Source organism: Bos indicus x Bos taurus, chromosome 5 (genome assembly GCF_003369695.1).
Source record: "Bos indicus x Bos taurus breed Angus x Brahman F1 hybrid chromosome 5, Bos_hybrid_MaternalHap_v2.0, whole genome shotgun sequence".
NCBI lineage: Eukaryota > Metazoa > Chordata > Mammalia > Artiodactyla > Bovidae > Bos > Bos indicus x Bos taurus.
In genome coordinates this window covers 72,020,232-72,031,762 of record NC_040080.1, presented here as the reverse complement: position 1 = coordinate 72,031,762, position 11,531 = coordinate 72,020,232, and positions in this window count along the sequence as shown.

Genomic DNA, 11,531 nt, shown 5'->3' with positions numbered 1-11,531 from the left:
ACTCCAGAAAGAATGAAGGGATGGAGCCAAAGCAAAAACAACACCCAGTTGTGAATGGGACTGGTGATGGAAGCAGGGTTTGATGCTGTAAAGAGCAATATTGCATAGGAACCTGGAATGTTAGGTCCATGAATCAAGGCAAATTGGAAGTGGTCAAACATGAGATGACAAGAGTGAACATCGACATTCTAGGAATCAGTGAAGTAAGATGGACTGGAATTGGTGAATTTAACTCAGATGACCATTATATCTACTACTGTGGGCAGGAATCCCTTAGGAGAAACAGAGTAGCCATCATAGTCAACAAGAGTCCAAAATACAGTACTTGGATGCAATCTTAAAAATGACAGAATGATCTCTGTTCGTTTCCAATGCAAACCATTCCAGCAATAGATTTATTTAAATCTTGCTCTAAATAGAAACATTCGATTGTGCTCAAGACTGTTGAAGCTGCAATGAAATATTTTAGGGCAGGGAAATGGATTCAAATCTGAGCTTTGCCATGTACCAGCTCTGTGATTCTGGGCAGTTTAGTCACCCACTCTGTGCCTCAGTTTCCTCAGCTGTCAAATAAGGCTCTGGTGAGGATTGAGGTATTGTATGTCAAGTTCTTAGAATAGTGTCTGGCTTAGTGATGATTAATACTACTAATTTACACTGTGTGTGTGTGTTAGTTACTCAGCTGTGTCCGACTCTTTGTGACCCCATGGACTGTAGCCCGCCAGGCTCCTCTGTCCTTGGAATTCCCCAGGCATAAATACTGGAGTGGGTTGCTATTCTCTTTTCCAGGGGCTATCTTACTCTACCCTGAAGGAAATGTAGTAGTCTCAGTATTTCCAGAAAGCAGTATAGCAATGTTTATCAAGAACCTTAAAGCTTACCATTTGTCACAATGATTCTAATTTCTAGAAATCCACCCTAAAAAAATAACTGGGGATGCAGGCACACACATAGATACGATAGCCATTGCAGTGTGAATTACCATACATAGCCAGATACCAGGAGTTGCTGTATACCAAGTCCAACACCGGGGAACCTGTTAAATAGAAGTATATCAATTGGATAGGTTATTTGCATAGTTACTAAATCTCATGTTTTCAAAGAATACTTATTTAATGTCATGGGAGATAATGATGAATTTAAAAAAGGAAAGAGCAAAATAAAAGATAGTTTCATTACATAACCTACAATGACAGACCTTGGTTATAGTTACCAGGCAAGGGCTAGTGGCCATATGTTTGTTTTTTTTGGACAGAGCTGAACTAATGGTCAGAGGAGAATTCTTTACAATATGTACATTCAGTCTAACAGAGTAGACAGAGGACTGGCAGATGACTGCAAGGATCATACTAACATACTCATGAGTCCTTAGCTAAGTCCATGCTCTTAGACAACAAGTAAAAGGTGTAGAGAGATCATACGATGTCCTCAGAGTAACTCTGAGACTCTCCTGGCTCGTGGGAAAACATGCTATGATCAACTAGTGAAGTCTGTCGTTGACTCAGGAGGGTGTGTGCAATACATATAATATTTGCCATCCCTGATACTGGTGATAAGGTGGCCAAGGAATCAAAGAATGATAATTTTATCCAAGAAAAATGTCAAAGAAGTTTCCAGATTCTTAATGAAATTGGTCTAGAATCTTTAACTTGAAAATATATAACATGTCACACCAAAACATGGGCAGCAACCAGAAAGGCTTGATTGAAAGAAAAACGGAAGAGCCAAGCAGGTTAGACTGGAGATAGGAAGTGGAGGACTAGACCACATAATTCACTCCATTTGTTGGGAGGTTGTGAAAAGCCAGGGCCTGCGGTGATGTTGGTCAGGGCTCAGGAGGGTGCTGATACCAGGAGTCAAAGCAAGGATTATCAAGCATTCTTCAGCACTGGGAGCATTTAATCTTCCCAACTCCCTTATATGGTAGAAACTGTGTTTCCTATTTTACCAATGAGGAAAGTGAGGCTCAAAGATTTTTAAGGTCACCCCGTTAGAAATTGCAGAACTCTCTTTAGTCACAGGTCTGTCAGATGCCAAGAACTAGGAGGTTTATCCAAGAAGCCCCTACCCCAGCTCTCTCTGACAGGAAGGTAAAACCTGCTACATTGTGGATTATGGAAGGATCTTTCCATGGGATAAAAACCAAGGAAAAAGATCAAAGATCAAAAATTCCCAGCTTGACTGTTTCTCCAATTTGCTCTCATACTGTATTTCTTTTCTTTTTTTTGGCTGTGCTGGGTCTTTGTTGCTGTGCACAGGCTTTCTCTAGTTGTGATGAGCGGGGGATACTCTGCTGCGGTGCATGGGCTTTTCTTGTTGAGGAGCCTGGGCTCTAAGTGTGCAGGCTTTGGTGGTTGCAGCCCTATAGCATGGGCTCAGTAGTCATGGCACACAATCATAGTTGCCCCTTGGCATGTGGTATCTTCCCAGACCAGGGACTGAATGCTTGTCCCCTGCATTGGCAGGTGGTTTCTTAACCACTGGACCACCAAGGAAGTCCCTCACATTGTATTTCATTATCAATTATCTAATTTGGCTGAATCAATTAAATAATAAATTTCAAATAGCCACACACGGATCTAAACAATATTTAATCTTCAAAACCACCCAAATAGGTATTGCCATTCTGTCAATTGTGCAAATGAGGAACACACATACAATAGTCTTTTGCAAAAGGCACTGGGGCGCAATGACGGTGAAGAATGTCCTGGAAGGGTTTATCCTCTAGGGTGGGAGGTGAAGTGTGTACTGAGAACGTCAGAGAGGGGGCGGGTGGTGGCGGGGGCGAGCCTTCTGTGCTTGCAGGTGCTAAACAAGCCGAGGATAGACCCAAGACCTGACCCAGCCCGAGGCTCTTCTCACCACGGACTCAGCAGCAGGGTCGCCAAAGGCCAAATCCAATTCAGTAAACACAGACTTCTGGGAAGCAAGTGCGCTTGCTTTCCTTCGGTGTCAGCTGGAGGTTGCATTTGCCTTGAGCACTAAAACATTCTGCAGAGAGGCCAAGTGCAGAAATCTGTGTCTGAGATTTTCTACTTTTACAAGAAGAATGACCATGTGGGGCGCTCAGCCAAGGTCAACCTAGAATTGGAAGGCTGAGCCCAGGCTCAGCAGAGCCAGAGCCAAGGTGGAAAGCTCCAGGCGCTGGGAGGGCAGGGACGGGGCGGCTAGAGTAAAGGGCCAAGTGTGGGAATGTTTATTGAAAAGAACGTGCTGGGGAGAACCCAGCCCTCACACCTCAGGGACTGGGGAGCTGGCCGTCTGGAGCGGAGAGCCCTGCCAGATAAGTTCAGCCATTTCCACTTCATAAAGTTCGTGGTACAAAAATGAATGGCAAACCCAGCTATGAATGTGATTTCTGAAAGGAGATTATTGAAAAGATAGTTTCAGTTTTTCAGATTTCTCTTCTGGTGGTCAGGAGCAGGGAAGTAGGGAGAAAATTTCCAGGACACTTGCAGACATCCCCGTCCCATTCCAGAAACCACGATGTCCTCACTGCAGGACGAGGGGGCACCACATCTTCCAAGGTTTTTCAAGAGAAGGAGAGGGCTGAAACCTGGGCCAAAATGAACCCACGAGTCTGGATCTGGTTGCCAGAAGACAGTGGGAAAATGGCAAGGGTGATCCTGAAATTATATGACCCCAATTTGCCCTCCGGGTGATGGAACTTCAAGGCTTACATTAGACAGGCAGCTCAAGGAAGAGATACACTGATTACATATCTAATTTGCTGTCACTATCCTCATGACATCACTGTGGCTTTCTCAGATTACTCTTGACCCTGAATACCCAAATCTATTTTCCCTGATGAGTTGGTTTGAATTTTTTTCTTGGCACTGGTTTCAGTTTCTTACTTCCTGTCAGCCTCACTTCTTAGATCTTTGCTGGTGTTTTTGGTGTCTCCGAAACTCCCAAATGTACAGAAACTTTTTCTAGACTGCAGTCTTCTGGTCTTCCTCTCTCCTGATCACTCAGATGATATATCAAATCGTCTGGCATGGCTGCTTCTGGATATATATAGCTCAGCTTTTCCCCCCTTGATCTTTCTCACTGTGTTCAGGGCTAGGGTAAAGTGAAGTCATCACAATTGCTCTTTCAAGCTTAAGGAATTTGATAAATGAAGTCGTGTGGGGTCCTGGCAGGCGATGTGCTTAAGCAAAGTACAATGACCATCTGTGGACCAGTCTCCTTATCCCTTTATTATGGCACATACTCAAGTTCAAGTTGCTTTGTGAAACTTCTTTGTGTGTCTCTCTCTTTTTGTATTTCAGCTTTATACAATTATTCCCAAATCTTGCAAACTGACAGTGAGGGAGAGTAATCTGAAAAGACTGCTCAACTTCAGTCTTTTGAACATTTGCACCATCGCTGCATTTTTCTAATTTCCTGGCATCTCCTCTATTCTCTTGGACTTTTCAAAAACAATTGTAAGAGGATGAATAAAGATAATAACGGTTTCCACCAATACTCTTGAACCATCCTTTGGATTTTCTATTTTCGGACATTTTAGATTTTAAAAATTCATACAACATCTAGCAATGTTTCCAAAAGAAAGACACACAAAGACCTAATGAAGAGCAAGAAACAGGTATAGATGCGTATATTGTTTCTAAATATAGAGGCTAATGACTGGAGGGAAAAAGAAAGTAAATTAATTAATTATCCTTATGTTTATAATTACAGAATTGATTTTGGCCACTACATCAGATTGAGAAACAAAATAAAGTCAAATGTTAAAATTTTTGTTTCAAAGAAAATGTCCTGTCTTATTATCTAGAGAGTACCCCTTTTTTCTCCATCCCTGAGGCCCTTTTCCCTCTTGTGATAAATATAAATCTGTTCTGATCTTAATTGCTCCAGCGAAGTCTGTTTCAATCAGCAGAGGAGACATAGGTTCCAGAGCTGCAGAAGGTGTCCTACTGCTTCATGGCATAACTGGTCACCAGCCAAGTTTGCTGCAGTGAGTGACTAAGACATGCATTGTCATCTCTGTGGAACTGTGCTCCTTTGAAGTGGCAGTTCTGCTACTACCCACAAAAGCTTTGTGGGCTCAAGTGCTGTTTTTATAAACTGAAACATTTTTCCCTTTGCCAGGGAAAGCCAGAACTGCTTTTTGTTTTCCACTGAAATTTCTCTGAATTAACAAGTTAATTTGGGGAGAATTAACATCTTTTCAATACTGAATCTTCCCATGGAAGAATATGATATTATCTCAATCTATTTAAGGTTTCTAATGCATGGAAAATCCCATGGACGGAGGAGCCTGGTAGGCTGCAGTCCATGGGGTCGCTAAGAGTCAGACACGACTGAGCGACTTCACTTTCACTTTTCACTTTCATGCATTGGAGAAGGAAATGGCAACCCACTCCAGTGTTCTTGCCTGGAGAATCCCAGGGACGGGGGAGCCTGGTGGGCTGCCGTCTGTGGGGTCACACAGACTCGGACATGACTGAAGTGACTTAGCAGCAGCAGCAGCAGTATATGCTTTAGTAAAGTATTATAGTTTTCTTCACGTAGGTCTTCTGCATTTATTGTTAGATTTGTTCCTATGTGCTTTGTTTTTGTTGCTTTTGTGAATATGGTCTTTGTTTCCTTTATAGTCTCTAAGTGAACATCACTATACATCAGATCTTTTATATCTGACTACCTTGCTGAGCTATTTTATTTTTAGTTCTAGTGGTTTTTCACTTGAACTTCTCAGATATTCTATATAGATAGTGTTCTCTTCATTTCCATCTCTCTACATTTTTTTTCTTATCTTATTGCAATAGCTGGGACCTTCACCACTATGTGGCATCTTGCAGTGATAGCTGGCATCATTGCCTTATTTCTGCATCTAGGGGTCTACTTTAGTATTTCACCAGCAACCATATTATTTGCTGTAGTTTTATGGTAAAAATTTTCTATGGGGTTTTGAGAGAGAGATTTTCTATCCCAAGTTTGTTAGGATTTCTTACCAGGAAATATGTTGAGATTTATTAAATGCAAAATCTCATGAAATACAGGGTTTTCATAACAATTGTTGATAATTCAAAATAAAGCTTATCTTACTACAGTTTTTTTAATGTTTTTACAACCTTTCCAAATTGATCAGTAATTGTAGCAAAATATCTATAAATTAATGTCCTTCTTGGGGAAAGTAGACCTTTTTAATCCTATTTTAGAGTTGTTAGCAGGGCATAATGAATAATATGAATCACTGTCTTATATGACATCCATGATAACAGAGTCATATTTTTAAGATAGTTAAAATTGTGAATACTAAAATTCAAATTATAGGTGTTATTTCATGTTCTGATGAAAACAATCTCAAATCCTATATTTAAAAATCTAATCAGTTTCTTCATTCTGAGTCTTGAAATTCTTTCTCCTTTCACAATATATCTTGTCTCCCTCAAACTCTTAACTCCCCAATTCCAAAAAAAGACCGGCTAGAAAGAAAATTTCAGTTCTCCTTTATACCTAAAAATCATACTTCACTTAAAACAAACAATTGGTAAAAATCCAGACCCAACGGGGATGGAACACTCAACAGCTTTGCCTTTCATGTGGAGAAGAGGGAAATAGGCTGTTACAGAATGGGGACCAATATTAGCCAATGTCTGGAAATGTCAAAACGATTAACATGAAATACTAAACTCATGTGAAATCAGTGGTCTAATGGTGTAACTCCTGAATGCTCTCTGTACCATATTGCACACCAGGATTAAGAAAACAGCCCTCGAGTGTTTCACAATAGTGCCCTCTTCACAGCTGACCCAGTGTGCTTTCCAAAGTCCTTAATTCTGCCACTTTCAGCATCCCTGTCTCTGAGGATTTATGATGTGTTGCCAATATTATTACTTTCCCTGCTTCCACCCCTTCCACCCCAAATATTTCAGGCATTGTAAGTAACACATTTCCACATAAGAGCGCTGAAAAGTCAAGAAGCAGAATTTCTCAGCAAGAAGAGCTGTAAGAAAAGGGGCTCCCCCTTTGCATTCTAAGCTGACATACACTATTCTAAGCTCTGTACACTATTGAGAAAGATGGAAGAGGGAACAAGGATATCCTAAGGAAAGATAAGGATGCTTAAGAGAGGAAACTGGCCTTCATTTCCCAATATGGTGAACATCAGGTCAGCTCTGGGAGCAACAGACCTCCCTTGATTGCCTTAGCAAGAACTGAATGTCTATACCTCTAGGCCTGTGGGATTCTCGGCAGCATGAAAGCTTTATTCCCAAACATCATCACTGTGAAGACTGTACACTGGAGAAGCAACCAGTCCTTCTAGTCTCCCATCACTTTGGTAAGAAGTAATGATTGACATTATGACATGGCTTTTCATGACAAATTTCCTCTGACTCTCCTAGAATTGAACTACTATTATCATATTATCACTTATTTTCTCTCTGAATACACGTGCGCATGCACACACACACATACCCACACCCCTCAGGCTCTTTTGTACCCTTTCCATATTAAACAAATGCTTGTTGGCTGGCTGACTTGTGACTCCCTTGTTGATAACGCAAAGCAAAAGTAGATCAAATAATGGCTGCTGGGTAATACTGTACTCTCACCTGTTAGATAATTTCAGCCAGAGACCATTCTAGTCCCTGCATCTAACTGTGGCCTTTGTAGTGGATGCTCTGTTGCCATACCCAATCATTGTTGTTCAATTACAAAGTCATGTCCGACTCTTTGTGACCCCATAAACTGCAGCATACCAAGCTTCCCTGTTCTTCACTATCTCCCAGAGTTTGCTCGAACTCATATTCATTGAGTCAGTGATGCCATCCTACCATCTTATCTTCTGTCACCTCCTTCTCCTCCTGCCCCCAATCTTTTCCAGCATCAGGGTCTTTTCCAACAAGTCAGCTCTTTGCATCAGGTGACCAAAGTATTGGAGCTTCAGCATCAGCCTTTCCAGTGAATATTCAGGGTTGATTTCCTTTAGGATTGATTGGGTTTGATCTCCTTGCAGTCCAAGAGACTCTCAGACTATCAGACTATCATCTATCCCCTTTAGGACCAAGCCTCTCAACCTCTCTGCTGCCACTCACAGCTGAGTGTCTCTCCAGGACCTGCATTCAGCTAAAGGGAACTGCCTCACTCAAGGTTACAATGCCTCTCTGAGGCCAGCACATATCCAATGCCTGGTCAATGGGGTGGATACAAAGGTCTGGCTCCCTCGCCTCCATGGGAACAAGTCTGAGAGGCCAGCCCAGCTCCAGGGCTCCCATGAGGCCTCCTGAGGTCTCTGCTGCAAGATGCATTGGAACTCAGTTTTTCCCTTTGCCTCATTCTGTTTCTCTTACTTCCTCCCAGATATTGATCCTGCAAATAAATTTCCCCACCATTCACCTGCATAAAAATCTCCGTTTCAGAATATGTGTTCCAAGAAACTAAGCCCCTTCCTCCATTTGTTATTTGATTTCTAATTTTCTATCTGCTTTTTGCTTCTTTCTATAAGCAGATATCTCTATGATACGTGTATATATTGTATGTTTGCGTTGTAAGGGCACTTAGGTCCTTTTAACATTTAGTATGTATCTAGTTGAATCAGGGGGTTTCCCAGGTGGTGCTAGTAGTAAAGAACCCACCTGACAGTACAGGAGACATAAGAGAGGCAGGTTCAATCCCTGGGTCGGGAGGATCCCTTGGAGGAGGGTATGGCAACCAATCCAGTATTCTTACCTGGAGAATCCTGTGAACAGAGAAGCCTGGTGGACTACAGTCCATAGGGTTGCAAAGAGTTGGGCATGACTGAAGCGATTTAGCAGCAGCAGTCAAATCAGGACCCAATTCCAATGACAAAAATCTGATCTGAGATAGCTTAAGCAAAAGAGGTATTTTGGGCTTACTGAATGGGAAAGTTTCAGAAGTCACCTGGATCTAGGAACAGCTTGATCAGGGATTTCAAATGAGGTTACCAGGACTCACTGTATTTTTCTCACTGTGTCTTTTAGCCCTGTCACTGCCATGTTGGCCTCTCTCTGACAAAGTCACTGTTGGTTAAGTATTATCACGAGGATGCTGCTGCACAGGCAACAACAAAATATCAAAGGCAGTCAGCAACAAGCATTTCCTTCTCACACATCCACAGGTCAGCTGATGTCACCTGGGCTTAGTCACCCCCTTCGCATGTCAGTTGAGTTAGATTCTAGAGGCTCTGCTTCACATGGAGTCCAGCTAAGCTTGGGTCCTCCATGCAGGCTGGGGATGTATATTGAGGCTGGGTTGAGAGGGCAGCCGCTACCTGGGAGATTCTTCTCGTGGCCACAGTGGATGCACCAAGAGCCAGCACAACCTCACAAGCCCATTTCAAGCCTCTGCTTGTGTTATCTCTGCTAACGTCTCATTGGCCAAAGCAAGTCACGTGGCTGAACCCAAATTCAAGGGCTGGCTACCCACTGTGAGGCAAGTCACCTGGCCAACCTGGACCTTACTGCTCTGAAGGAGTATACGCCTCTCATCAAATTCGGAGCGGTGAGAATTTGTACAAGTTTGTGTGCTCAATGCGCAGTGAGGCCAAACAAATCAGAATGTCAGTGTCTGGAGCAGGAAAAGGTTTATTACAGGGCCATGCAAGGAGACAGGTGGCTCATGCCCTAAAAAACCCAGAGCTCTCTGAAGGGCTTTGGCAAAGCATTTTTAAATGCCAGGTGAGGGAGGCAGGGTCCCAGTGCATGTAATCAGCTCCTGGACAATTTTCTGGCTGGTGGTGAGGGAACAGGGTGTTGTCAGTAGGGGTTAACTTTATCAGTCCTTAGGCTCCAGTGAACGTGAGGGCTGTGTGCTTATGGTCATCAAGTAGTTAACATCTTTCCATTTGGTGGGTTTTTTTCACATCTGTAAAACCACTCAGGAAATGTGCATCGGATACTGTTATCTAGATATTTCAGAGAGGGTATGAGGAAAGGCCTGTCCTGGGAAGGCCCGATATGGTCCTGCTTGGTTACAGGAGGAGTGTAAATGCTGGAATAATTATCAAGTAGAGTCTCCTTCCGCCATCACAGTCCCAACATAAATGCAATCTCTTCAGTATCATTCTTAAGTTCAGGTCCAAGGAGAAGAATGCCTTCCTCAAGTCCAACAAAAGTCTCCCCTTCTTACTGGCCCAGCTACATCCTCACCCATCCCAGTTACTGTGACAAACAGGATCACTTGCCTTGACTTGAGTTGGGAAGTGAATCACCTTGTTCAACTTGCACAGGATAAATTCTACAGCAAGAAACAAAGACAGTGTTATAAGAATGGGCATCAGAGGATCCTGGTCTGTAAGAAGCTACATGACCACTCTGGGGACCCTACCCCTCCCACCCCTCCCCACCCCCCAATTCTTTCTTCTCCTGCTCTTACTCTCAGTGCTGGGGCTTTTTCTCATGAGCTAGCATCCAGGACACTTCCTGTTTCTCTCTTGGGTTTCCTTTGGCCTCTGGAGTGCTGGATCCAGTCTCCATCAAGCTTGCCTTCCTGGCTGCCTTCTATAAACACGTTCAAAATTGCCCTTCCTCCTAGGCTTTCTCCCCCAGAGGATCAGTCTCAAAACACCTATTTCTCTATGGGTCCCTGCTCTGGCTGCTGCCCTCTCCCCGCACCCCAGGATCAAAGACCTCATTGGCATCACCCTCCTCTCCCTGGGTCATTTGACGCCCCCCTACCCTCCCGCCTCAGCCAGGGGATGCAACCTGCCAAGCCACAAGCTGGCCACCCTGACAGCCAAGTCATTGGACCTGATGGATCTCATGTGGCTGCCCTGGGGCCTCTCTCAGGTCTGTTCTACGGGGAAGAGATTTATTTCCCTGAAGTTTCAGGGCAGGAAAAGACTCACTTCCTGGAGGCATGCCAAGAAGGAGGCAATCCACCCAGGAAACAAACAAGACCCTTTTCTCTATAGTCTTTCCTTCTTCCCCGCGTCAAAACCTCCCTGCTCCCCCTGAGTGAAAGGAGAGCTGTCAGGATCAAAGCCCCGGTCTTTGTGATGAACTGCTGCTGGCAGGACTCCGCACAGGAAGGACTGTCAGTGCTTTTAACTCCTTCTTACCCACTGTGCGCTGGCTGCATTCACAAGACTTCTGGAGTCACGTTTCAGTCAATGAAACATCTTTTATGAGCAGAGAGCCATGCCAACTGGAAAGTTTGAAAGAATAATTAAGGATTCAAAAGGCAACAAAATCTGCCCTGGAGTATTTCTTGATCTCTTCAATTGCTTTATAGTAGATGATCTAACGTATTTGCCCCAGGAGAGTATAAAGACTAAGAACACGGGTTTTGGAGGCAGGCTGGTTGTGTTCTTTCTCTCTTCCATCTCTCTCTAGCTGGAAGACCTTGAATAAGCTATTGAGCCTTTCTGTACCTCGGTTTCCTTGTCTGTAAAATAGAGATAAGAATTACACAGATCTCATGATGTGGTTGGAAGGAATAAATCAGATAATACCTATGATTCACTTAACCTAGTGTCTAACATATAGTACAGGCATCAGGTGGCACAGTGGTAAGGAATCTGCCTACCAATGCAGGAGACTCAAGAGACAAAGACTTCGATT